This window comes from Arvicanthis niloticus, chromosome 1, assembly GCF_011762505.2.
Source record: "Arvicanthis niloticus isolate mArvNil1 chromosome 1, mArvNil1.pat.X, whole genome shotgun sequence".
NCBI lineage: Eukaryota > Metazoa > Chordata > Mammalia > Rodentia > Muridae > Arvicanthis > Arvicanthis niloticus.
The window spans coordinates 137,332,837-137,359,603 of NC_047658.1; the positions used below are offsets into that span (position 1 = coordinate 137,332,837).

Below are 26,767 nucleotides of genomic sequence, written 5' to 3' on the forward strand. Positions count from 1 at the left end.
GTAAAGGAAATTTATATACTGTTGTTGGGAATGTAAACTAGTCTAGCACTTTGGAAATAAGTCTGAAGATTTCTCAAAAAAAAAAAAAAAACTAAACATAAAATTGCCATATGATTCAGTGTGGGGGTTTGAATATGGCCCCTATAAGACAATAGGGAATGGTACTACTGTTATGGTTTATATTTAATAAATGCTGCTGTGCAGGCTCACTATCTAAGCAGCGTTGGCTCTGCCTAGCTCAAGCTGCCATGATCCATGGCCTAAAGCCAAGCACTCCACAGCTGGAAGTGGCCAGAGGCCACAGACACACTACAGCTAGAAACAGCCAGCCAGAAACACCGGCCCTAGCACTCATGAGACACTAGCGTGGGAGATGGCTCTGCCAATCTTCCACGCTGTCTCTACAAGGATGGTCTGAGCCCAGACCATCTCACCATCCATGTGGTACCTGGTAGAAAGGAGACTCTAATGTTTAAAGATTATCCAATAGCTTTATATATTTGGTAATGCTCAAATAACAAGAAGCCCACACAATTAGAGGTATTACCCAATACCTAACCTAGATATTACAACTATCTTAGACTGCTAGAGACATGTGTACATCTGCTGCCATTTCCCCCTCTCTCTCCAGTCCCTCTCCTTGCTCCTCTCTTCCTTTCCCTCTTCCTCTCCTCACTCCACTGCCTCTCATACAGCCTAATTGCTGAGCTTTATACAAATGTAGTGGGATGGTATCCAGCTACACACTACTAGCAGGTGTGGTCTTGTTGGAGTAGGTGTGACCTTTTTAGAGGAAGTGTGTTACTGAGGGAGGGCTTCCATGTTTCAGAAGCTCAAGCCAGGCCTAGTGGCTCACTGTCTCTTCCTGCTGTTTGTGAATCTAGATGTAGAACTCTCAGCTTCTTCTCTAGCACCGTGTCTGCCTGCGTGCCGCCATGTTTCCCACCATGTTGATAATGGACTAAACCTCTGAACGGTGAGCCAGCCCCAATTAAATGTTTTCCTTTATAGGAATTGCCATGGTCATGGTGTCTCTTCACAGCAATAAAACCCTAACTAAGACACCCAACTAGGAGTAGTAACTAGGAGTGGTGACTCCTGGGCATACATACTCACAATGGACTTATATCCCACTGCAGAGAGACATGCACATTCATGTTTACTGCTGCTGTGTTCAGAATAGCTAGGAAATGGAGTCAAATTCAAAGTCTATCCACATATGAATGACTAAAATATCAGTGGCACATACACTCAATGGTATCACCGGGCTGTAAAGAAAAATGAAGCCATGAAATTTGCAGATAAATAACTAGATCTGGAAAGAAAATATGCCAAATGAGACAAGGCAGGCTCAAAGAGACAAAGTCTGCATGTTCCCTCTCATATAAAGATCCTAGGTTCAAATCTTTGTTTAAGTAAGTAAAGCCAGGGAACTAGTTAGGGGTCTTGGGGGGGGGGGCATACATGTTGGAGAGAAGAATGGTCGTCATAGGTAAAGCAAGAATAGAGATGTGGAATGCTATCGGCAGAAAAACGTAAGTAGGGAGGGGTATATGGCTATGGGGGGAAAAGAGGAGAAGGAAGGGAGGGCTTACCCACAGGAACAGCTGTGTGAAAATCTATGTAGAAACCTGCTATCTCACATCTCAATCAAAAAAAAAAAAAAAACAATAATCAGAGCCAGCCCAAATTCCAGGGTAATTTCATACCCAGGCTCATATGGACAACAATTACTAGTCTTCATGGGTTATATATTTTTAAGAAAAACTATGAGGTTGAGAGGGGGGATATGGATAGTGATGAGGGAAGAAATGGGAATATTATGGTCATTTTCAATGAAATATGTATGAAATCCTCCAGAACAACAACAACAACAAAAAAATGAAATGTATAGGTTGTTTGGGGAGCATTTCCCCCCACATCCCAAAATCAATAGGGCAAGAGTGGTCCGATTGTTCATCTGAGACAAATCCAGTGCCAAGCAGAAAAATGCTCTTCTGTGTTAGGGGCAGGAATGACACAGACTTCCCATCAGCAGCTTTCCGAGATCAGGAGCGGTATGCAACCCCAGGAGAGGAAGAGGCTAATTGAGTCAATCCTGCTAAAAAGGCAATAAGATGACTCAGAATTCCGTGTCCACAACACCTTCGGCATCTCTCACACGCACAGCACCTGGCATGTGGTACCTGCTTCCTTCAGCTCCTCCCTCAAGCTGCAGTCTGAACACCAAACTTGGGCTGTGATGGATGAGTGCTGTGGGACAGAAATCTACTGGCTTTGGCTCTGAAACAATAAATGGATATTCCCTTTGGAACCTCAATTTGATTCTCTCAGACCAAATGTTCTAAGCAGATGCAGACGATCAACTAATAAGCATAAGATGCAAGCGGTTATCTTTCTTTTTGTGGTCTCGTTTCTAATGTAACAGCAACCCAACCTCTGCTGCCTTGAGCATCACAGACCTTTTGTTTTGTTCTGTTTTCAGTGTAAAGGTTTGCCATACACAGAGATTTCACTAATTACCGAATGTCTGGCAGCTAGACTGCACTACATTTTCAAGTCAGGTTCAGAAGTTCTTTGGAAAGGTCTTTGTTGTACGCAACCTAGTGAGCTACAGTGCTGTGGCAGATTCAGTTACAAGGCAAAATGGTTTAAGGGATGTTTTTCTGGAGAGAGGAGAAAGGGATAAAGGGAGGTAACTGGTGTTTAAGGGATCGTCCAGTATTGCCAATACCACACTCCATGGGAGAAAAGACTTGTGATGGATGAAATGCTCCTACAAATTCTAGGAATCCAAATGCCTTCTTGATACTACTTTAACATTACTTAAAGTGATATATTAAAAACATTACATTATCTCACTATTGCAAACAATCCTGTTTTCAGGTATCAGTTAAATACTAAATATTACATGTTCATCAGTGTTTCTCACACTCTTGAACACAGTAACTAGTAGCATCAGGACTTTTTTTTTTTTTTTTTTTTTTTTTTTTTTTTGGATCACAGAATCCTTGGATTTCAATGTTCTTCCCCAGTGCAATGCAGATGTTAGAATAGACACAAATGGAAAAGCCATAGTTTAAAACAATCTGTTTTACATGGTTTGTGTTATTTTAAAGGGTAATATAGGTCATATGTTTAGGCAGTGATATAAATAAACCTTAATTTCTGGTGAAAAAGGAAAGAAGGAATTCCATATGGCCTAACAATCCTGCTACTGGGCACACAGCATAAGAACTGGTCATTATAACACAAAACTTAACACATGGAAGGATCTTAAGTGTCCATTAATGGAAGTGAATGAAAAGTGTGGTGTACTAGGCTGGAGAGATGGCTCAGTAGGTAAGAACACTTGCTATCCTTGCAGAGCACTCAGGTTCAATTCCCAGAGCCTATATGGTGGAATATAACCATCTGAAACTCCGGTTCCAGAGAATCTGATGCTCTCTTCTGACCTCCACAGGTATCAGGCACACATGTGGTGTACATATATACATACAGGCTAAATACTCATGCATATAAAATAAAATATTAATAATTTCATTATTTGTTTTCTCTTTTGAGACAATTTTTCTGTATAGATAGCCATGGCTGTTCTGGAAACCAGGATGGCCTTGAACTCAGAGATCTGCCTGCCTCTGTCTTCCATGTGCTGGAATTAAAGGTGTGTGCTACCACTGCCTGACTGATTTTTTTTTTAAATTTATCATTTCTTCTTCCTCTTTTTTTTTTTTTTAATGGGACCTTGTTATCAGTTTGTGGAGAGCAACTTACGTCTTGGCAGCAGCCTGGGTTGTTTGGGGATTCCCAGGAGACCCCTTTGGCCAGCAACTCAATTGGATATAATCCACAACAGTTACTGGAACTGGCTAACAGCTGGGAATTTGGTAGCAAGTGGTATCCGGTTAGGACTATTTCTTTCTCCCTTACTACTTGGAGACTTCATCAGGATTGCCTTCACGGATTTTAGGAATTTCCCACTGCACTAAGTTCCCATATCATCCTTCAAATGTCCTTCGATTCTAGCTGTCTCACCCCACAGTACCTCCTTCAATCCTCTTCTCCCTTCTCCCTTCCCCCTCCCCTCCTCAAATAAAGGGAACACACCTATACATATTCATGTAGAAAAGAGCATTTCAAGGGTGAGAACATCTCCAACTCGTTTAAGATCAGAGTTCAAGGAGAGATCTCCACGCTGTTGGGTTCCTGTTGCTGTAATAAACACCATAACCAAAATCAACTTGGGAAGGAATGGGTTTATGTCAGCTTACTATTGAGGTCCATCAACTCTAAGTAAGTCAAGGCAGGAACTCAAGGCAGTTCCAAAGATTAAAATGGCAGACAGGGGCAGCTTTGGGCATGCTCAGGCTATGGTTTTGGTGGGTTTTTGGCTTTTGGACTTTCTTTGCTCTGGCATAATGAATCTGAGTCTAAGCATAAGGGAGCTACAGATCTGCATAAGCACACGGGTCTCACTGCACTACCTCAAGATGAATTAAAAAGAGGAAAATCTAGGAATACACTCTACCAGAGAGAAACTTTGTACAGATATAAAATACCTGGATAAAAAGACTTATCTTGCAGTCACTGAGAATCAGAAGGCTGGCTGGGTGGTAGTGGGGCATGCCTTTAGTTCCAGCACTCAGGAGGCAGAATTCAAGGCCAGTCTGGTCTACAAATTGAGTTCCAGGACACCTAGAGCTGTTACACAGAGAAACACTGTTTCAAAAAAAAATCAGAAGACTGGATTTTATGCCCTCAGAAAAACATGACTAATAAATCAAATATCCATAGTGAGTACTTAGGCTGTGGGCTGGATGGCTTCTGTGGGCTTCTCTGTACCTTGAGCCTTTCAACTCTGCCCTGGGTTCATACAGTCTGATTTCATAGACTGCCCTTGTGGAAAGTCTCTTCCAGGCAAGGTGATAGCATTTAGTAAACTTTCATTGAGTGATGAGCTGCAGAAGCAAACTGGTGGTTACTGTAAGTATTTAGTTCTGTCTTTTGTACAAGGAGTCAGGGGAAGTGACACATCTGTGGTTCTCTGGCTTAGCTATGAGTGTGGGATGCAAGGTCCATAAACACATCTTCTTATCGAGGTGACTCCGTCTAAAGGGTCAGTCACTCTTGGAACAGAACCAATGGGAGAAAAATCAACGCGGGTTTTTTTTTTTTTTTTTTTTTTTTTTTTTCTGACCTCTCTCCTTACCAGGCCTCATTAGAAAAGTGGTATTTTCCAGTTTTAGGTGGAAGTAGGCCTTGGGAGATATACCCTTGGGGTTATCGGATTAAAGAGAAATAACTATGGCTCTCTCGAGTAATTTAGTACCTATTTAAAAATAGCACAACACTATGATAATACTATTTATTACATTATTGAAAATGAGTAAACCAAAGCTGGAGAGATGGCTCAGCACTTAAGAATATCTACTGCTCTTGCAAAGGACCCAGGTTCAGTTCTCAGCACCCACATGGTGACTTCCAACCACCTGTAACTTTGTCCCAGAGGAGCAGACGCTTGTTCTGTTCCGCACACTGGTGCACATGCATGGACATAATTTTTTTTTTAGTTTTTAAAATATTTTTATTGGATATTTTATTTACAATTCAGATGTTATCCCTTTACCCCATCATTCCCCACCTCTCTCCAGGAACCCCCTATCCCATCCCCCTCCTCCTGCTTCTATGAGGATGTGCCCCCACCTACCCCCCCACTCCTACCTCCCCACCCTCAAATTCATTGTTTTTAATAGCTGAGTAACACTCCATTGTGTAAATGTACCACTTTTTTTTTTATTCATCCCTCTGTTGAAGGACATCTGGGTTCTTTTCAGCTTTGAGCTATTATAAATAAAGCTGCTATGAATATAGTGGAGCATATGTCCTTGTTAGAGCATCTTCTGGGTATATGCCCAGAAGTGATATAGCTGGATCCTTATGTAATGCTATGTCCAATTTTCTGAGGAAACGCCAGACTGATTTTCAGAGTGGTTGCACCATCTTGCAATCCCACCAACAATGAAGGAGTATTCTTCTTTCTCCACATCCTCGCCAGCATCTACTATCATGTGCTAAGCCAAGCTAACCTTGTCAGATGCATGGAATCTCTTCTCTTTGCTAGGTAGCACCGTCTGAGTTCTCACTAACAAAGATAGGGATGTGGCCTCAAGCATTTCCCAACGCAGGACAGAAAGATGGGAAAAGTTAAGAGGTTTCTCAGTGGTAAAAATAAGCTATTCAAACACAACTAAAAACCATGTTATAAAGACTACCTACAGAGAAATGCTCACTTTTTTGAGAGATTCATCTCAGAAAACAGTACTAAATAGCATCAAACCATGTTCACTCAGAGCCAAAGTGCACATGAACTTTGAGTTGAATACAATCTGTGCCCATAGACCTGAATGATACACTTAATAAATCATCTCATAACTTTATTTACAAAAGAAATTTCCTTATGCAAAGAGAAATTAAGTCAACTGATCCCCATGTATTAAAGTTAACTTTACAACATTAATTTTTTTTACTTATGTTATAACCTTTGCTTCATCTCTGAACCTGGATGGAAAAATAGACTCTTGAAGCCAGTGGTTCTCAACCTGTGGGTCTCGATCCCATAGGGGTCAAACAACCTTTTCATAGGAGTCACCAAGGCCAATGGAAAACATAGATATTTACATTATGATTCATAACTGTAGCAAAATTACATTTATGAGGTAGCAACAAAGGCGATTTTATGGTTAGGGGGTTCACCATGACGTGAGCAACTTTATTTTAAGCATGGCAGTATTAGGAAGGTTGAGAACCACTGCTTTAAGCAATTTACTTTAAAAGACAAAAATCATACACATAGGTATCATTGTCATGTCTGTCTTTCCAAATGTCCCTGCTTATAGCCTTAATAAATCCAACTCTGCTTTATAATGACTCAACCTGGACTTCTTTTTTACAGTGTAAATCAATATCCCAACCACTGGTGAGATGGGGTCTCCTAAGTGGGGACCTCTGAAGGCTATCATTGTGGCCTATGGGTTATCTTTGCCAGCTCCAATGTGTAGACCTAAGAGAGGGACAGAGAGCCATGTCCGTGACTTCCACAAGGCAAATACTGGGCTCTTCAGTGGCCTTGACCCCGTTCATTTGGTAGACAACACTCTTTCCAGTTACATTCTTTGCCACAGCACAAAGTGAATGAGCAGAGAGGTTGGGAATGATGTGAAGCAGCAGCTTGGTGACTTCCCCAGCTTGGTAGCTGTCTGATGGTCAGGGGTTTTTTCCACCCACTAGCCCATGATTCAGAAGGCTCGAGCCTGCCTGGTGAATAACTGTTAACGAGGGAAACCCTCCCAGAAGCCACCTCTGTCCTCTTGATATAATTTCCACTGTTCTTCGGTGAGCAAACCTGAGAAGATTTCACTAACTGCTTGCTTAAGGATTGTAGCAAGTGCAGTGGTATTTTACTTTTAAAACTGAGTCACGGAACACGTAACTTACTCTTCTTACCATGTGGGGAGGGTAGGCACTCTGGGAATGTCTTCTGTCTGTCTCTTAGCTTCTCCTTCCTCTGTTCTCTCAACCAATCACATCTCCTCACAGAGCTGAAAGTATCATGCATGACCTGGTATTCCTGTTCCTCCCTTAAGATATACCACCCTGCACTCGCCGCCATACGGGCCACACTCCTTTGAGTTCATCCAGTCTGGCAAGCTGACATCTCAGGCTCTGGCTACCTGTCACTAGGGATCCATTCCTGGTGCTTAGTGGCTAAGGGAAAAGCAGCATTGGTCCTTTCTGAAGGGCAAGGAACTTGGCTCTGCTTCAACTCCACATCAGTCTCTTTGCAATGAAGTTTCCATGCAAGAAGGCAAATACTACTCATCCCTAGAAACATGTCTTTATTATTTTTTTCTTCAAGCTACCTTATTTGGTCTATGTGAGAACCACAGATTTTTACTGTCTTGATGGTGACTTTACATCATATGAAATAAGTTATCCTAGAGGATTTTTGTTTCTTCTTTCCCCATATAGACTCTTCAAACCACTAGTGTTTGCTTTCCTATACTATCATCATCATCATCATCATCGTTGTCATTGTTATTGTTATTATTTAGTAGTTTAAATGCTCTGTGGTCAGAGGAGGGAGGCAGGTCAGCTATGTGGAGGTACATGGACCTCTGAGAGCTTTTTTTTTTTTTTTTTTTTTTTTTTTTTTTAAAGATTTAATGCATGTCAGTACACTGCTGCTCTCTTCAGACACACCAGAAGAGGGCATCTGATCCCATTACAGACGGTTGTGAGCCACCATGTGGTTGCTGGGAATTGAACTCAGGACCTCTGGAAGAGCAGTCAGTGCTCTTAACCAATGAGCCATTTCTCCAGCCCCTCTCTGAGAGCTTTTAGCTGTAGATAAGCTGCTTATTTCTGATGTACCATAGACAGTGACTTTATTATAAAAGAATTTGGAAGAAAAAAAAGTGATCTCTTAATGAAGGCTGTAAAATAAGCCAGTGGCAAAAGTAAAATAGAAAACCAGAAGACTGTCCATAAAGGAGTGCTGAAGGTAAAACTTGGGAGTTTAACTTACAATGAGCCAAACTATGAAGGCAAGGGGCAGAGAAGGAGGCGGGACATGAAGATGGTGGTGGTGGTGGGGTGCCGTATGCGAGCTAATTCTGCTATGAGTCCGGAAGAGGAGGGGGCACAAAATCCATCATTTGGAAGTTAACGTTTATAATCAAGACAGATGAGCAGAACAGGTGTGCTGACCATGTAGTTCCAACCCTGGAGGCTAAGGCAGGAAGATCGTGAATTAAGAAGCCAGCCTAGGCTACATAGCAAGACCTCATCCCTCACCACCACCTGCCCCCAACACACATAAGGGAAGGCAGAGGGGACGCAGAAATCAGTAGCCTTGGCTGTTTACATAAAGAGAACAGCAACAGGACAGGAATGCGATTAGCTTATTGAAAAGAAGTGAGAAAAAGTTGGCCCTAATCCTGCCTCCCACAGCTCTCTTCTGAGACCTTGTGATTCTCTGCCAAGTTCTGGGTAATAAAAAGAGCCGAGACGCTCTGCACAGAGGAGGAACTGCAGCTGCGAAAGGGAGAAATCAGGACAGGATCACCAAGGTAAGGCTGAGACCAAAGCCCTGGGAAATTTCTAGTGGATTCTGCAAAGAAAAGCCTTAGGACCTATGGAGTTCCCCTCCCTTCTTATTTCTGAGGAATAAATGACTGGTTTGCTGTCATTTCTAACGGAAGTAGCGTGGATGGAAAACAGTTACTACTCACTCATGATGCCATTTGCTTTCCTTTGAGTGATCTTTAAAATTATTAATAAATTGCATGATTAGACAGTGTTAGTCTTTGAATCTCCATCACCATGAAATTTTACAAAGCAAGATGGTAATTCTACTTCTTCCTTTAATGCTTAGCAACTGTCTGCAAGTGGCTGTCAGTAAAAGGAAGGTCATAGAAACACTGAGACCAGAGCATTTGTGGAAAAAATAAGGAATTGACTATCTAAATGGATACATTTTTAAAAACTCATCAGTTGTGATACTATTCACTCAAGAGACTTTCTTCTGAAGGCTGCTGGTCCTTTATGCTCCTGGTAATTTTTCTTCTTTATACTTTCCTCTCCTCTGTACGTCAGTGCTTCTCAACCTTCCTAATGCTGCGACCTTTTATAGTCCTTCATGTGTGGGGAGCCTCGACCATAAAATTATTTTGTTGCTACTTCATAACTGCAATTTTGCTAGCTATGAGTCATAATGTAAATATCTGATATGCAGGATATCTGATATGAATCCCTGTGAAAGGGTGGTTTGACCCCCAAAGGGGTCCCAACCCACTGTTTGAGAACTAGTACTCTAACTGCTTGCATGTTCTTCAGATATTTTAGTAAAGAACACAGCATGAAATACCCTATACTGTTGTCATTCGGAAGCCAGAGACTGCGTGTGGCTGTCTTCCCAATCTGCACTTGCTTTCCACCTGTGTCTGCTTCCTCAAGTCATTCTTGCTTGCTACTGTGGTCCATCACTGGCTCCAGCATCCTGGAAAACTGGTTTTCACTTTTGTCTTTCAAATCCTTGATGTTTCTCTTCCACACAGTTCTGTGTTCCAAACATCTCAGCATCCTCTGATTTCTCAGAGTTAGGGGCCCCTGAGCCTTGTCACACAGGAAGAGTGTCCTTAAACAGTTAAGCACGCAGTGTAGCTTGCACTATTGCCCTCCTGGCTCAAGTTTTACATTTTCTCAGTTCTTCTCTGAGAGGTTCTGGGATCTCCCATGCAACTGTGAGCAGTAACTTCTGTTTTCCTTTGGCACCTAAATGCTATTTCTTTAGATCATTGTTAACAGTGTGTACTTCACATTTACGGAGAAAATAATTCCATGGTGAGCTTTAACTTTCATGTAACGGTCGAGATAGGGTTGAAAGTAGATAAAAAGGTGACAGATTAGGACTGCTACTCTGGGGTCTGCCAAGGATTACAGGAAAAGAACTTTGTGGGCAGCTTCTGGGAATGGGAGTATTGTTAAAAAGTTATGCTCCATCCAGAAATTAAATCACTGGAAGGAAACACCACAAAGAAACAATGCTGAGAGGGAATAAATATGTGCCTGGAAATATTTATGCTAAAGAAGTCAGATAATATGGTTTTTTTTGTTTTGTGTTTTACAACATGAGTCTGACTTTGCCAGAATCTATGCATCTTTTAGGTAACAGTTGACACTTTTGCAAACACAAAGCTTTTCACAGTTTGTATGTACAAGGTTGAAGGACCGAATTTCCCCTTTGAGCATCAATTTGCAGAAGGGACAGTTAGATCCTGCAAGGTCAAATATAAACTCCTCCAACAGTAGAAAGGAGCTGTAACTCTGTGGAGCGATGTAAAATGATGGTCGGGTCCAAAGCTGCAGGGTCGTGGGAGGATCTCTCACCTTACCATCTCTCCAGTGTCGATGTCTGGATGCAAAAGGAACTCTTTTGTTTGTTTTATGGTGCTGTGACTCAAACCCAAGGCTTTGGACACACTCGGTAACCGTGCTACCATGGAGCTGTCTCTCCAGCCTGTTCCAGGCATGTCTAAGGGAACAATCCTCACAGAGCAGGCAGACCTCAGGATGAGAGGAGACTAGAGGGTATGGGAAGTTTGGGAAACTTTCCCCTTGCTGCCGACTCCTGGCAATATTGTTTTTGCCATTGGTAGGTTATACCCTTGAGGGTTTTTTTCTTTCATTTAGGGGAAATGCATGATTTAGTGCAATAAAAGAAAAAAAAACCCCACAGGTTTTAGTGGCAGCTTCAAGTCTATTATGTAGCTACCGTTTATCAGCTATGTGAGTCTGATCTTACCCAATATTCTTGAGCCTGATTTTTGCCCCCTCTTGTGTGAAATGTGACACAAAACAAAATCAAATAAACAAAGGTCATTAAAACCCTACTCAAGAGAAAGTCTGTGACCAACTCTGCAAGTCAGAAATGACTGTCAGAGGTTAGAGTCAGATTACATTTCTGACGGTCTTCTGAAGGTCTTCTCCAGAGATCCTGTTCTTGCAACCCCTGTGGCACAAACGTTACCGTCTTGATTTGTGACACCAAGAAAGTGAGATTCAGAAAGGTTGTACCTGACATAATAAATGGTAAAGTTGATAAAAATCCAGGTCAGGGATTAAAATTCAAGGCTAAAATTCATTAAGAAACAACAAAAGACAAAGAAGTAAGCAAGCTTCTAAGCCAGCGTCATTAATGTCTTTAAGCCTATCCGAGAAGAAGCACTTTGGATTAAAAATTCCCATCATTTTCAAATGTAAAATATTAGTGAGAAAATGTTATAGTCCTCCACCTCTTTGGTCAGTGCGGAGCCCACTGTTACCTTAGTGAGAGATTTCTACCAGCCACTGCCTCTTCTCTGTTTCTTTTATGATTCCTGTTGCTATGAACAAGAAGGATCCACACACAAACTTGGCTAGGTGCTTTACACTTTATATCTAATTCCCTTCCACTTTTAACACCTCATAAATCAAATGATTTTTTTTTTAAAATTCCTTAGCAGTTTGAGTTCATCTGAGAATGCAATAAAAAAAATATCATCAGAAGAATGTTTTGTTCATTAATTCCCATGGAGCCCTAATAGAGACTCAGCATTTGGGGGAGGAGTTTAACTGAATTTCACAGCTGAGTATGGCTGTTCTGCTCGTCTCAACCACCTTTAGCTTGCTGGCTTGTGAATGACAGATATTTAAGAAATGATATGTAGTCAAGTTATATATTCTTTAGCTCACTTATCTGTGTGTGTGCGGTCATGTTCACCCATGTGTGCCTTTGCATGTGTGTGGGTGTGTTCATGCATAGGTCACAAGACAACTCCATAGAGTCTTTTCTCTCCTTCCACCTTTATGTGGGTTCTGGGGATTGAACTAGGCTCCTTGGATTTGCATAGTAAGAGCTTTAGCCTGCTGAGCTGACAGCTCCCTACAATCCTCCAGCCTCAGCCTCTCAAATGCTAATATTACAGGCATGAGCCACCACATAGGGTTCTTTCCCCCTCCCCAATATAGGAAGATAAACTTTTCACTGATTGTTCTCTCTTGGAGATTATCACAACCAAACAGGATCTTCCTCAACCCTGAATGTATTAGTTCAAGTTTCTCCTCCCTGCATATATTGTATATGTCCTGTCCAGATTCACACCAATCATGTTTTAAAATATTATGTAGCCAGGTGTGGTGATGCACTACTGTCATCAAAGAACTGGAGAGACAGAGGCAGGCAAATCTCTGTGCACTCTTCCCAGGTCTATATAGAAACCAAGTTCCAGGGCAGCCAGGACTCCATAATGAGAGCCTGCCTGCCTCAAAACAAAAGCAAATCCACACTTTGAGGAAGGCATGTATTTTTTTCTTCACTGACCTATGAGTATGTTTTGAGAATAAAAATGTAACTTCCATTATGTAGTAGACATTTAATATTATAAACTGGGTGCTTTTAAATTTTTTTTTTGTATTTTTTCATCAGCTCTTTATATAACTTCTTCATATTGGCAAATCGAAATGCCAATGTGTAGTGCTAAGATTTCCTGAACACTCATTTTTTTTTAAAGTTTCAGCCACAGAAACTGGTGCCAGCATTCTGATTCTGACTTAGTGACAATTTTTAGTTTCCTGGATTAACTTCCATAACAAAAAATGCATATTACCTAAATGGATATATAGATTATTTTTATTGAAGAAGGCATATATTTTTTCTTCAGTGACTTAAGAGTATGTTTTATGAATACAAACATAACTGTCATTATGCAGTAGACATTTAATATAATAAATTGAGTGCTTTAAATATTTTTTGCATTCTTTTCTTCTATATTACATCCAAACTACAGTTTCCCCTCCACCCTTCCTCCCAGTCTTTTCCCACATCGATACCTACCCTTTCTTCCAGATCCATTCCCTCTCCTCATCCCCTCAAAGAAGATCAGACCTTCCAGAGACATCAATCAAACACTAAATAAAAAGCTATAATAAGACCAGGCACATACCATCACATCAAGACTGGACAAGGCAAACCAGTGGGAGAAAAGGGTCCCACAAGTAGGCAAAAGAGTCAGAGACAGACTCTGCTCCCACTGTCAGGATTTCCACAAGAAGGTGGCCAAGGGACTCAGACATAATATATATGCAGAGGTCTGAGGTCAGACCCCTGCAAGTTCCCTGATCTCTGCAAGTTAAACTGGATGTTCTTATTGTTAACCCTACTTCCTTACATCTTGGGACCATTAATTGGGTTATTTTTGCTTATTTCCTTAGGTCCCTGGGCCTTAAATAGGCTGACTAACTTTGTGAAACAACAGATAGATAATCTGATAGCAAAATCTATTCAGATACATTATCATAAGTTAGCTATGGAAGACCATGAGACTCTAGATGAGGTGTTCCCAAGTCCCATCTCTACCCAACCTAAAAGAGGGGACTTCTGCCCCTAGACCAAGCAGAGAGGGGCTACCCAGAACCCCCTCTGTCTGGCGATCTGAATTCTTGCTTAGGCTGCTAGGGTAAGCACTGCAAGGGAATATAAATAAAAGTTAAAAATATGTTTCTAGGTTCCCTGAGGGACAAGGCTGACTGCATAGGGGTTGATGTCAAAAGTATTCCCTTTCCAGGAAAAAGACATCAGGACGGGTATGGCCCTCATGCCTCACTAGACAATGACGGGAGGACTGGAGCCATTACAAGGTCCCCTTTAATTACTGGAGGTCAGGCCTCCATCCCAGCCTTGGCAAGATTAAAATCGCCACAGCCCTTCTATACTTGGAGAAGGGAGGAGATGTCATGGACAGCCCTGTTTATACACTGAAGGCCTAAAATCAGCCATAAGCCTAAAATCAGCAATAGGCCTGACATACATGCCTGCTAACACAAAGTCTTGGGTCTCTATGGAAAAACACTGAAACAGATGGCTATAAACTATTGTAAACAGGCTGCTTTTGTGGAAATCTACCAGCCTGAGTAGTTATAGACCTTGTAAATAGGCAGGCTTGGTGAATAGTACCAACTTAGATAAGGACAAGTGAATCATAAGCAGAGTCATAGTGAACCCTGAACCTTCACCCATCTGATATCCTGTTCTGAAAGATATCTGTACTCCCCCTGAATACCTGTGCTCCTGTGTCATCCCCTTCCCCACATTCTGCATTTTCGTGTTTATAACCCCTGTGTTAAAAAGTAAAAATTATGATTTGATAATAAGAAAAAGAAAAAAGAAATAACATACAGTGTCCCCCTGGCTCTGCCGGTTTAGCTCCTGACAATCTATTTTCTTGTTCTCAGAAATACTTTGAATTATAAAACGTTATTGTGGTTTTTGTTAGTATGCTGAGTCAAATAATTTTTATTGATTTCATTTTAAACTTCAAAGCTTGTAGTGAGTTAAAATGTCCTTCAACATAATTATAGATCATATTTATTTTTATATTGTAAAATGTTAGTTAATCTGTTGAACATTTTAAAAAACTGGATTCCTTTTTGAGAATTTTATATATGAGCACTGTATTTACATAATTTTCCCCTTTCTCTCCTTCCTCCCACTCTCCCCAACCCCCCATACTTTTTAAATACATCTTATTATTTAATTATTGTTTAAAAAAAACTGGATGTTCTTAACTGCAAGGAATATAAACACCTTAAAAAAGTGCCACACCTAGGATGTGACATCAGGCTTGTGATCTGGACATTTGACCATTCTCTCCTTCATTATATCAAGTGGAAAGCTCCTCCTTGGCATCAGACCCACCAGAACAAACTCAGACACAGAAGCATTAAAGCTTTTAGAATTCTGTTATGTCAGGGGGAATCTTTTTGATGTGCTCTTTGCTGAGTACTTAATAGTCCTTTCCATTCAGTAGTTTTGAATCGAACCTAGTTCTCACAGTTAGTAGATCAGGAAGACTCAGCCTGCTATCGTCCCATTTAAAGTGCCCAGGTAGGGATCCAGTGGATGGCTGCTGCCGCATATTATGTCTATCCCACAATGTTGGTGCATCTTCAGACCTCTGAATAGTACTTCTGTTAATGTGTAGTGCATAATCATGAGACAGTGGAATGAAATATCCAAGGTGTGGATTTCTGCTTGTTCTCTTAGCTCCGAGGCCTGGAACTCTCATTATCTCTGCATGGAAAACCCCTATACCCTTAACTTTCAAATGTCTCATCATCTGGTAATATTATTCAGTGCATGATTCTGTTGTTAGTCTTACCTCTGAGAAGACCAGTGTTCAACAGTCTTTGTAACTTAATGTTTTTACTTCAGCCCAGTCTCTGGTAACCAAAACTGAGACCACTAGGAATCCTATGCAAAAACAATAAAAGCAGAAAGTGTGTGTGGGGGGGCATCTGGAGGTACCCACAAAGTGGAATGGGTAGAAGAAAAGACACCAGCCTTACACAATTACATCTCTGAAGCCTAGCAGCTGAATGCCCGCATTGGGAGGGACTCTTGTTTTGGCCTTTGACTGTGCCAGCTGGCTTGGGAAAATGTCATTGTGAAACATAGAACTTTTAACTGCCTGCTCTACAATGTGAGTGTTTTCATTGTCCTCCGATGTGGACATCACAAACACATGAGAAACCCTATAAAAGCTGCACTGAGAGTGACTGTAGCCTTTGTACAAGGGGGAGCTTTCCTATGCCATCTGGATATACTTAGCTTTCTAATAAAAGTGATATAAAACAGTATTTTAATTGGAAAATATTTTGTAGCTGTTTTGTCTTCTGAATGCCACTATGGACTTATGGTTTTATTGTGGTTTTGGCTAAGTCATTTCAGTTAGCTATTCTTTTGAGTCAAATTGCCGTAAATGACAAGTTGGTCTGCTTAATTTTTAAAGTGCTGATGTTGTGCTTTTATTTATTGTTGCTGTTGTTATTTTGTTTTGTTTTGTTTTTTGTTTCAAGACAGGGTTCATTTATATAGCCTTGGCTGTCCTAGAACTAGCTTTGTAGACCAGGCTGGCCTTGAACTCACAGTGATCTGTCTGCCTCTGTCTCCTGAGTGCTGGGATTAAAGGTGTCTACCACCAACACCTACCTGGCTGTTTTGTTTGTTGTTTTTTTTTTGTTGTTGTTTGTTTGTTTAAAAATATGTTTAGTTTAAGCTCTGAGTATCTGTCTGCCTGTGTGTATGCATACTGTGTGTATTCCTTATGCCAGTGGAGGCCTGAAGAGGGCACTGGTCCCTTGGAACTACAGTCTAAGATGATTGTGATGCCATGTAGCTGCTCGAAGTCAAACCCAGGTCCTCTGCAAGAGCAACCAGTGCTCTTAACCACGGAGCCACCTCATGCTCTTAATGCTGGTTTTATTTACAGGTTTTTCTTCTAACTTGGGAGTTACATTAGCTCCGGAGGAGATGGGGGTCTGTTTAATAGCTTAGTGTATGAACTAAATGATCAACTGAAGCTTTTAAATTTGAAAATATTTCATACATTGAAATAAATATATATGCAAATGTACATTCTGAAATTAAAAAAAAAAAAAAAAAAAAAAACAACAGTTTGATGATTCTGCCACTCAGCATTAAAAAGGATGCTTCTGGGACCTGTGGGCTGAGTCAGTGGGTAAAGGTGCCTGCCACACACTACTGACAACCCATCTCAGTCTCTGGAACCCACATAAAGGGTTGGATGAGGTGGTTCCAGTCTGTAATCCTAGCAGTCCTAGGGCAAGATGGGAGACAGAAACAGGAGAGCCAGCTGCAGGTTTGCTTGTACAACATAGCAGTAGAAATAAGAAAGACCTGGAGACTGTTCCACCTGGGTATCCATCCCATGTGCAGTCACCAAAGGTAGACGCTGATGTGGATGCCAGGAAGTGCATGCTGACAGGAGCCTGATATAGCTGTCTCCTTAGAGGTCTGCCGGAGCCTGACATATTCAGAGGTGGATGCTCACAACTAACCATTGAATTGATCATGGGGTTCTCAGTGGAGGAGTTAGAGAGAAGACTGAAGGAGGTCAAAGAGTTTGCTGCCCCATGGGGAGAGCAACAATACCAACCAACCAGAGCTCCCAGGGTCTAAACCACCAGCCTGGGAGCACATAGGGAGGGACCCATAGCTCCAGCTGTATATGTAGGGGAGGATGAACTTGTCAGGCATAGGTGGAAGAGGAGATCCTTGGTTCCATGAAGGCTGAATGCCCCAGTGTGGGGGAATTCGAGGGTGAGGAGAGTGGGGGCATGGATGGGAACACATCCTCATAGAAGCAGGAGGAGGGGGGATGGGATAGGGGGTTCCTGGGTGGGGGTGGGGGGGTAGGGTAAGGGGATAACATCTAAAATATAAATAAAATATCCAATAAAAAATATGAAAAAGAAAAAGAAAGACCCTGCCTCAGACACAAGGTGGGAAGGGAGAACGGACTCCCCAAACTGTCCTCTGACCTTCAAAAGCACACCGTGGCAAGGCAGACAAACAATATAATAATAATAATAATAATAATAATAATAATAATAATAATAATAATAATAATAATATTTTAATAAAATGTTTCTAATATTTAAAAAAATCCTCCTGTGCAATTATTTAAAAATAGCCTCCCCCTCCCCTGGAGGAAGTAAGTTTTGTGTTTATCCTCCCTTTTTTCTTTCATGGTTATATAAAAGTTGATTTTCAAAGCCCTTTTTGGCTGAGAGGGAAGGTTGCTGCTATAAAACCTAAGCTGGCCCTTGGATTCATGATCCTCCTGACTCAGTGCTGGGACTACAGGCATCACTATTTCTAGCTCAAAGTCTTGAAAACTCATTTTGTCATTATCTGTTTATCTATAATTACTGATGCTTGCTTTATATACCTGTGATACCCATAATCATTTTTATATAAACATAGATATACTTTTTGTAAGTATGCCAATATGTTATTTTACAGTCTCATAAGAACAAAGTGATACCATCTACTGTGTGTGTGTGTGTGTGTGTGTGGTATATGTACTTCTGTGTGTGGGATATATGCACACGGAGGCCAGAGGAGTCCAGCTCCATCACTTCCTGCTTAATCCCCTGACATGAGGTAAGTCAGTCAACCTAGAGTCAAACTGGCAGCCAACAAGCCCGAGGGATCCTCCCGTCTGCCCCTCATGGTGATGAAGTTGCAGGCACTCATGACCTCACGTGATGTTCTATGTGGCTGCTGGGAATTCAGACTTAGGTCCTCATCCGTTTGCACAACAGGGCTCTCCTGCTCTGAACCCCATTTCCAGCTTGTTGCTTTTTAAAGACTTTATGTCCATACTTGAGAAAGGCAGTTGAAGCCGTTGAAAGTCGCTCCTAGGACTCTGCCTTCACCCAACAGACGCCTCAGCCACCCCCTTTAACATGGTTGGCTTCTGGTTCTTTAAGGACTGACAACTTTGTGTTTAATCCTAAGCTCATCCTCACTCTAGCAGGAAAGAGGAAGGTGGATTTCCTGTCCCTTAACTGATCGTCTTAATTTAAAATTTATTAAGTTACTTAATCCTTATTAACTAAATAACAATTCTTAAGAATTATCTTATTTTATTATTACTGCTGACTAAGAAAACTGTGAGTGTAGAACCCATGTATTATAGAATCAACTGGCTATCTCTCTCCCTTAGCAGAAACAGCAGCAGCAGCAACAACAACAACAACAAAAGCTGGCATTTTATTGATTTGTAACAAATAATACTGAATATGGCACGAAACTATATAGTTTAATGAACTGTCATGAACTGCATATACCTGTTTAATTATATAAACAAATAAGAAGACCACTGGACCCCAGAAATATCGGAATTCACCCCTCTAGTAATCCATCTCAAAGGTAACATGATTCCTAATGTCATAAGGTCCTGATGCTTCAGGCAATGGCAGAGCAGAACAGTGGTCCCATAAGATTACAGTGCCAACATGACACAGAGGCTATCTTGTGTTATGTAACCACACCCTATAATGGTCACACAATGGTGTATTTCTCAGCATGTGTCTCCATCATTAAGCAATGCATGACTGTGTTATCTGTGTAGTTTTGACTGATCCAGAATTTGTATTCTGCCTCCTGCCTTTCTCTCAGCATTGTGTTTCTAACACACTTCGTTGTTGCTTGTCCAGGTAGCAGACGCTTTTACTTTACAGAGATGATTAGGATTCCCCTAAATATTTGTACCTCTGTTTACCTAATACAGCTCAGATGGACATGTGTGCTATTCCCTGCTTAGAGTGTATGACCGGCTCTGAGCTTTCCCTAGGTGCCTTCTGGTGAATGCTTTTGTGCCTTGGTATTGAGTCCCTACCTTTCAGGCAAACTTGTGGGAGGAAGATGTCATTTGTTGAGCTTTGGTGGGAAACGCCACATTCCCAAAGAGGTTGTGACAATCTACACTACCACCAGTCATGCACGAAAATTCCAGATCTACCCCAAACTTGTCAGTGCTTCTGGAATTTTCTCTTTCTCATCTTAGACATTCTGATATCTTGCCTGTTCTGCCAGTCTGAAGAAATGTCATTTATTTGGGGTTTCCCCCCACTCCAGACTTCCATTAAACACACTTTAAGAAAAAAAATCTTTCCTATAATTGGCGTTTTGGAACAGAGACACTTCTTGGCCATGTCCTAGTGGCAAAGCAATGTTAATACGAGAAGAAAACATTACTAAAACAAGCAAGTTCTTACACTGCACTTGTGTTTCAGAGGGAAAAACAGTGAATCATTCTACTGCTAGGTGGGGTGACATAGTGTTTTAATCCCAGCACTTGGGATGTGGAGACAGGCGGGATGAAATCAACCTGGGCTACATAGTGAGATCCTATCATAATCCCTTGCTCAAATGTTCTGCTGTGGTAGTTTTGTTTGTTTGTTTGTTTGTTTGTTTGTTTTTAAAGAAGAGAGTTAATCCCACAGTGGTGGAGGGCACAAAGAACGACGAACTTTTAGACTTTTGAAGGTAGTTACATAAGAAAGTTTAGTTAGGCTTTTATTGAGCCATTGCAATTTAATTATAATCTATCCCACTAATTTTTTCAGTTCTAACACTGTTGAAGCAATAGGTAATGTATATAATAAATGGTTTGCTTTGTTTCTCACATTTGATAGACCACATCACATGGAAGTTCTACATGTGATACTTAAGTACTGCAGGCTGATTCACTGGTTCTAGAGCACATGTGTATACAGCTAGCTAACCCTCTGCTTCACACCCCACCAAGGACAATTCTTACCTCTAGATGGGGGGTCGCAGGCCTAAGAATAACAAGCTTGGGCACTGGGTGGAGGGATGTTCGGTGTCTTAGAGCACTGGGCTGAACTTGCACAGGACCTAGGATGGGTTCCCAGCACCCACATGACAGTTCACAACTGTCTGTAACTCCACTCTCAGGGGATCTGCTGCCCTCTCCTGCCTTCTGCATGCATGCATGTGATGGACATAAGTCACAGGCACTTTGCACATGTGTTGCACACAGAACACTCATACACATAAAACGGTAAATAAATCTTTCTTAAAAATTCAGGCAAAGCAAACTTTTGAAACTTGTTTTCCGTTAACTAGCAAGCACTTTACTAAATAGCAGTTGACCTTCACTCTGTGAAAAGAACACACACATATTTACATCAGAATTACATACGGATTTCTTTTATTTTGAGATAATGGCACGCTCTGTAAACCTAGACTGGCCTGGAACTCACTATGTAGCCAAGGCTAGCCTTCAACTTGTGGCAGTCCTCTTACCTCACCCTCCTTAGTACTGAGGTTACAGGTGTGGACTAACCTGCCTGGCTTGAAAACAGATACGTGTGTGTGTGTGTGTGTGTGTGTGTGTGTGTGTGTGTTTATAATTAAATGGAGTTGGTGCATCTCCATGACTATAACTTTGCTATTGTATCTATTGCTTTGATCTTCCTTCTTTCGGTCTTAAATGTTAAAGTCTAGAACCTTCTTTTCTCCTTTTGTTAGTCCTTAATGTTTTTTAAGGTTTCCTTTAAATGAAGTCTACAGGTGCACAGGGTCTATTCTAGAAGCTTCTTGGAGCATCCTGTGCACCAAGAATAGAGTTGGGGATACTGGCTCTAAATATAAACTTGTAGTATCCAGAGCTGGGGGTGGGGGGAAGAGGAACAAACTTTCTTTTAGTGTTTTGTGTATCTGAGAAATTCCTGACTCCTTTACGAAGGTAGTAATTTAAGGAGACAGTGTACTTTCCTTTGAGGCTGAACCACTAAATTCAAAGCACTGCAGTCTGCAAAATCTCATGCTTCCCTAAAAGAAATAAACAGCAAATCAGCTGATGAAATCCAGGGCCTTGCCAGAAAAGTTATTCTAGCTAGGATCTGGATTTGTGCACACTGTGGAAACCATCTGAAGCTTTGGAATCTAGGTACTGTTTCCAGGCTCTCATTAGCCAGCAAGTTTTCATCCTCAGTTAAGCAATCCAGTTTGACTGACTCGCTGCCAGCTGCAGTCCTTCTCAAACCTGGCAGAGTATCCCTGCCGTAAATTAGGCAAGAACTAGAAATAATTTGTCATGCATGCATGTAGTGTTTTCTCTGCATGAATGAGCAGACTGATACATTTTGAGGCCACCATTCCTTCTTGTAAACTGTCTTCTTTTCCGGGTCTTCGGCATAAACACTTCAGACATCAAGCCGAACCTGTTCTATGGGGAGGTGAAGTAAAACAAATCAGATTTCTCCGACCCCAGTTGGGTGAGCTGAGTGATGCAAAAGCCATGCTATGGGTTGGCACCTTTCCCCTTGTATATTTCTCAGCAAAGCCTTTGTATACACTGAACTGTCTCCTACCTGCTCTCTGCTGCCTTCCACACAATGTGTGCCAAAGGTTCTGTGTGACTCAGCTTCAAGCACGTGCCTACAACCTGTTCCTTCTACCCCTGTACCTTCTTCCAAACTGTAAGGAAACAAATAAGACTCCGTTCCCTCCCACCGTGCACCAGGGCGAGAAGATGAGCAGCGTCTTCCCAGAGAAAGGGTCGCGCCCTATCTAGTCAGTTATTCAATCCATACAGGACACAAGAACGGCCAAGAACAAAACAAACCCCTTCCCGATAGACTATATGGTGATTTACCTCAATTTTGTTTCTTCTCTGCTGCTGTTTAACATGTTAAAGAAACACCAGAACAGAAGCATGATATCCACATCAACTGCCTGGTGAGCTAAAATGCCTGAGTCCTGGTCCTGGCTCAGCAGACTCCAACTCACTACGGTGTGTGCCTTACAAGTAAGATAAGGTGTTTGGGGCTATCGCTGCCGTCTCAGGAGGGCTTCGTAGACTCCTGAGGTGCTTCTTTGACTATCTGGCGTTAACTTTACGGTCCCGGGGCTAATGTAAGACATAATCATGCACCCAGAAGCCTACTCTAAACTTTGGTTTTGTTTGCCCATAGCTTTTCTCTGTCTTCAGGAACTGACATTACAATCTTCTTTTAAATGTTCATCAGTTTCACAAGTAGTAAGATATGGAGTCCAATTCCACCTTCGCTCCTGCTTGAGATCCCTGGTATCTTTGGATCTGAGAACTGACATCTTTAAAAAGATCTGAAAGGTTCTCAGCCATCATATCTATCTTCAGCTCTGCTCCCTCAGATACTCAGTAGATGGTACCATTCTACTCTCCAAACTTCCTACCCTGTCTTTCCCGTTTCCATCTTTTTGTGTCTGTGGATTGTATCTGAAAGAAGGCTTTTACACACTTCCCAGGTTGTGGACTTGATTCACCTGTGTCAAATCTGCTGCTTGGCTTATACACTCAGTGTTCATTTTAATACCATGTTTCAAGGTTTCAAATTCACATTTTTTTTTATTTCTTTGCTTGATAAACATTAAAAATCAGTTGTTTCATATGTCTTTGCAGATTGTTCCAATAAACAAAGTCTTTGTGTTTGGTCTCTGCTTCTTTTTTTCTGCAGGATCCTGCCACCATCCTCAGAAATGTATTTACTTTGCAAAATTGGACTATAAACTATTCGTTTGCCCTGAAGCCTCTCCTGAGAAAGCTGGCAGGTTTTCAGCCTGGCTACTATCTCTAAGATCTGTGTTTGCTGTTCCCATTAGTTTTCAGACACTGCTATATAAAAACTGCTTTACATTTCATTTTCTAGGTCAGATTTTTGGAAGCACAGAGGCATTGTGATGTCACACACACTTTTCAGAGGACAAGTAACTCTCAAAGGGGTGTGGTTGAGACAGGCTTCCTAGCTGTTCCTTTTGTGTTTTGGGTTTATCCATTTCAGTCCTTTCTGTGTTCTGACTGCAGCCCCTCGGGAGCTCAATTTCCTGTTAGAATCTCCACCTTAGGCATGTCCTGGGCTCGATTCCCCTACCCTGTCACATCCTGTAACTTTCTGTCTTTTCTTTGGGACATAAAAGACAGTTTTAGAAGAAAATGGAGCTTGCCTATTTGTCATTGTTCTGGACACTACAGCCCAGACTAGCCTCAAATCAGAGATCCTCTGGCTCCATCTCCCAAGTACTGGGATTACTGGTGTGTGCCACTACATGCTGACTTTGATTCTTTCTTTCAAAGGTTTTTATTTTTACTTTGTGTGTATGAATGTTTTATTTGCATGTACATGTATGTACCACGTACATTTCTGGTGCCTCTGGATGCCAGACAAGTGTCAGGTCCCCAGGAACTGAAGTTACTGAAAGTTGTGGGCCAACATATAGGTGCTGGGAACTGGCCTAGGTCTTCTCCCAAAGCAGCATGTGCTCTTAGCTGCTAAGCCATCTCCCCAGGCCCCATAATTCCTTTTAATGTTTAATTTCAGCATTCTTGTCAGGAAGGGTTCCATGAAAACGTATCCACCATTATGCTGGAAACAGTTTTTGCTTAACTGAATTTTTAATGACCAAACATGACTTTAAACTTAGAAACCATGCATTTATTACTAAACCAACCATTTTGCCTTTTGTTTCTGCACCGTGGTTCTACAAAAAGTTACGGTTTTTTTTTTTTTTTTTTAATGTTTTGAGAGTTCCCTCTTCTAACCATAGCACATAGATTTCTCTTTACAACACTGTAAAACTTGCTCTCTACAGAGATTACACTCTATGATGCCCCAAGTCTTAGTGTGACCATCCTCACTCACAGGGCCTAATGATCCAGATCACACTGATCGAATGCCTCATTTGCAAACCTCTGGTTGTGTTTTCTTAGCACAGAAAAATCTTTGCTGCATAGGAAATTGTAATCTCAGGATGGTAAAGGGAGTTTGCTAGGATGGGAGGGTAGCGATAGAGGTATGGAATGTTCCCAGGATCAGGGCTCTCCATCATTTCCTTAAAGGGTTTGCTTGGCCTTTTAGCCATTGTACTTCTGGTAAATTACTTTCATATCTGTGCTCCATCTTCTTCATCTCTGTATGACAGAACATAGTACCACCCTGGCAAGATTGCTGTGATGACCGAGTTAACTAAAGTACAGAACTTGACACAGAATACTTATTCAAGTGTGAGTTATACATTATATATGTAACTATGTAAAACACTTAGTCCATTACATACTAGCCACATGGTGCTTATTCAAGTGTTAAATATACATATTAAATATATTTTACAATTATGTTTATCAATATATATTAATACATAGCATATTAATATATCTATAATATACATTAAATGTATAATGTAAATTTTTTAAATGTGTTCCTGTTGGAAATGGAAAAAAGAGAAAATGAATGAAACAACCAAACACTTTATTCTATTGGATATTTTATATTTGTTTTGAATTTTTATAAAAGTCACTTATGTATTTACTTACTAAATTCTACTTAAAAACCTATTCTAAATGTAGGAGAAAAACTTCTTTTGCCCTTCAGAGTTAAACTAAAGTCGAGGGTCTATTTGTCAAGCGCACCCTTCATGCGTTACACACACCTTCCCTCTAGCACTAACAGCTTTCTGAATACACAAGAACAAACCACAGCAAATACCACTGTGTTTAACTCACCTGTGTAAAATAGCTAACAGTGGACAGAAGGGGACCAGAATGACATCCCAGGGGTGAGCAAGGGGCAGGTGCAGATGCAGATACCAAAAGAGAACTTAGGAGACAGTAAGCAACACACACACACACACACACACACACATACACACACACACACCTTGCTTTTAAGATGGGAAACCTGATAGAACAGTGAACGGCCCAAGAAGTGGGAGTTCGAGGTACAGAGGTTCTGAGCCTAAGCTCTCAGGATCAGGAAGCCAGTCTATCTTTTTCAAAATCACTCCAGACTTAGTGCACACACATCAGGGACATCCAAATCACAAAAAAGTATAGGGTGGGTTTCGAGAGGAAGCCAGGAAAGAAAAGGATGCCCTGAACTGAATAATTTGAGTGGTCAATTTAAGATTGTAGAACATGGGCCAGCCAGACGGTCAGCTACTTTAGGAAGAATTGCCACCCAAGAACAAGAAGTCTGAGTCCCATTATGCTAAGATATATAAAATTAACACTCTGTAGGCCAAAAATAGTGGAGTGGTGCCAGTTTGGTACAGTTCAACCCCAAGTTCCACCTGCTCTGCTCTGTAGACCTTTGGGATAGTGATGGCGTCTCACATATTATCTTCAGCGGTTGATGCCTACCTTACCTAGTTCATGGAGATTTTGCATGCACTGATCCAAACTACAGAATATATACTAAATACCTGTTATTGATAGTTCCCTGGGAAGTGAAGTTGATGCTAGCACAGCTGTCACAATGATGAGTTAGCAGGTCAAGGAAAGGGATGGGGAAGAGTTGGAAGTGATAAACAATAGAGTCACCTTAGCTGTGGGATATTAGGAAGATAAACATTAGGATTATGTTCCAAGGGTCAAAGCGAAACATTGTCTGGTATCACTGTCAAGAACAGTTGAGCCAAGATCTGCAGGTGTGGAAGCAGGTGGGCTATGCCCTGTGACCTAAAAGTACAGGGTGTGGAAAGAAATAACAGAATGGGGATCAGAGGACACTATACCCAAAGAAGTAACAGCAAAGTGTAGCAGTGAGTCACAAATAATAAGGGCTGGGGCTGGAGAGAAGGCCTGTGCTTTGCAAAACACATGGTATGCTTCTAGAAGACCCAAGTTTGGGTCCCAGGATCTATGTAAGGTAGCTCACATCTGACGCCCTCTTCTGTCCTCCTTGGGCAAACACAGATGTGTGTGTGTGTGTGTGTGTGTGTGTGTGTGTGTGTGTGTGTGTGTGTGTAAATAGATATAATAACCAAAAACAATACTAAGTACCTCTCACTTTCAAGGGT

General features: G+C 41.3%; 1 protein-coding gene across 3 annotated transcripts in view; it reads left to right on the forward strand.

Moving 5' to 3' along the window:
- Positions 1-8,917: 8,917 nt before the first annotated feature.
- Positions 8,918-26,767, forward strand: part of Il33 (interleukin 33) — a 39,363-nt gene continuing 21,513 nt past the window's right edge. For 2 of the 3 annotated variants that reach the window (XM_034521280.2, XM_034521285.2), the window contains exon 1: positions 9,044-9,128. The gene's annotated coding sequence lies outside the window, so the exon portion shown is untranslated. Of the gene's footprint in view, positions 9,129-26,767 lie in introns of all 3 variants that reach the window. The other variant, XM_034521293.2, reaches the window with a different exon arrangement.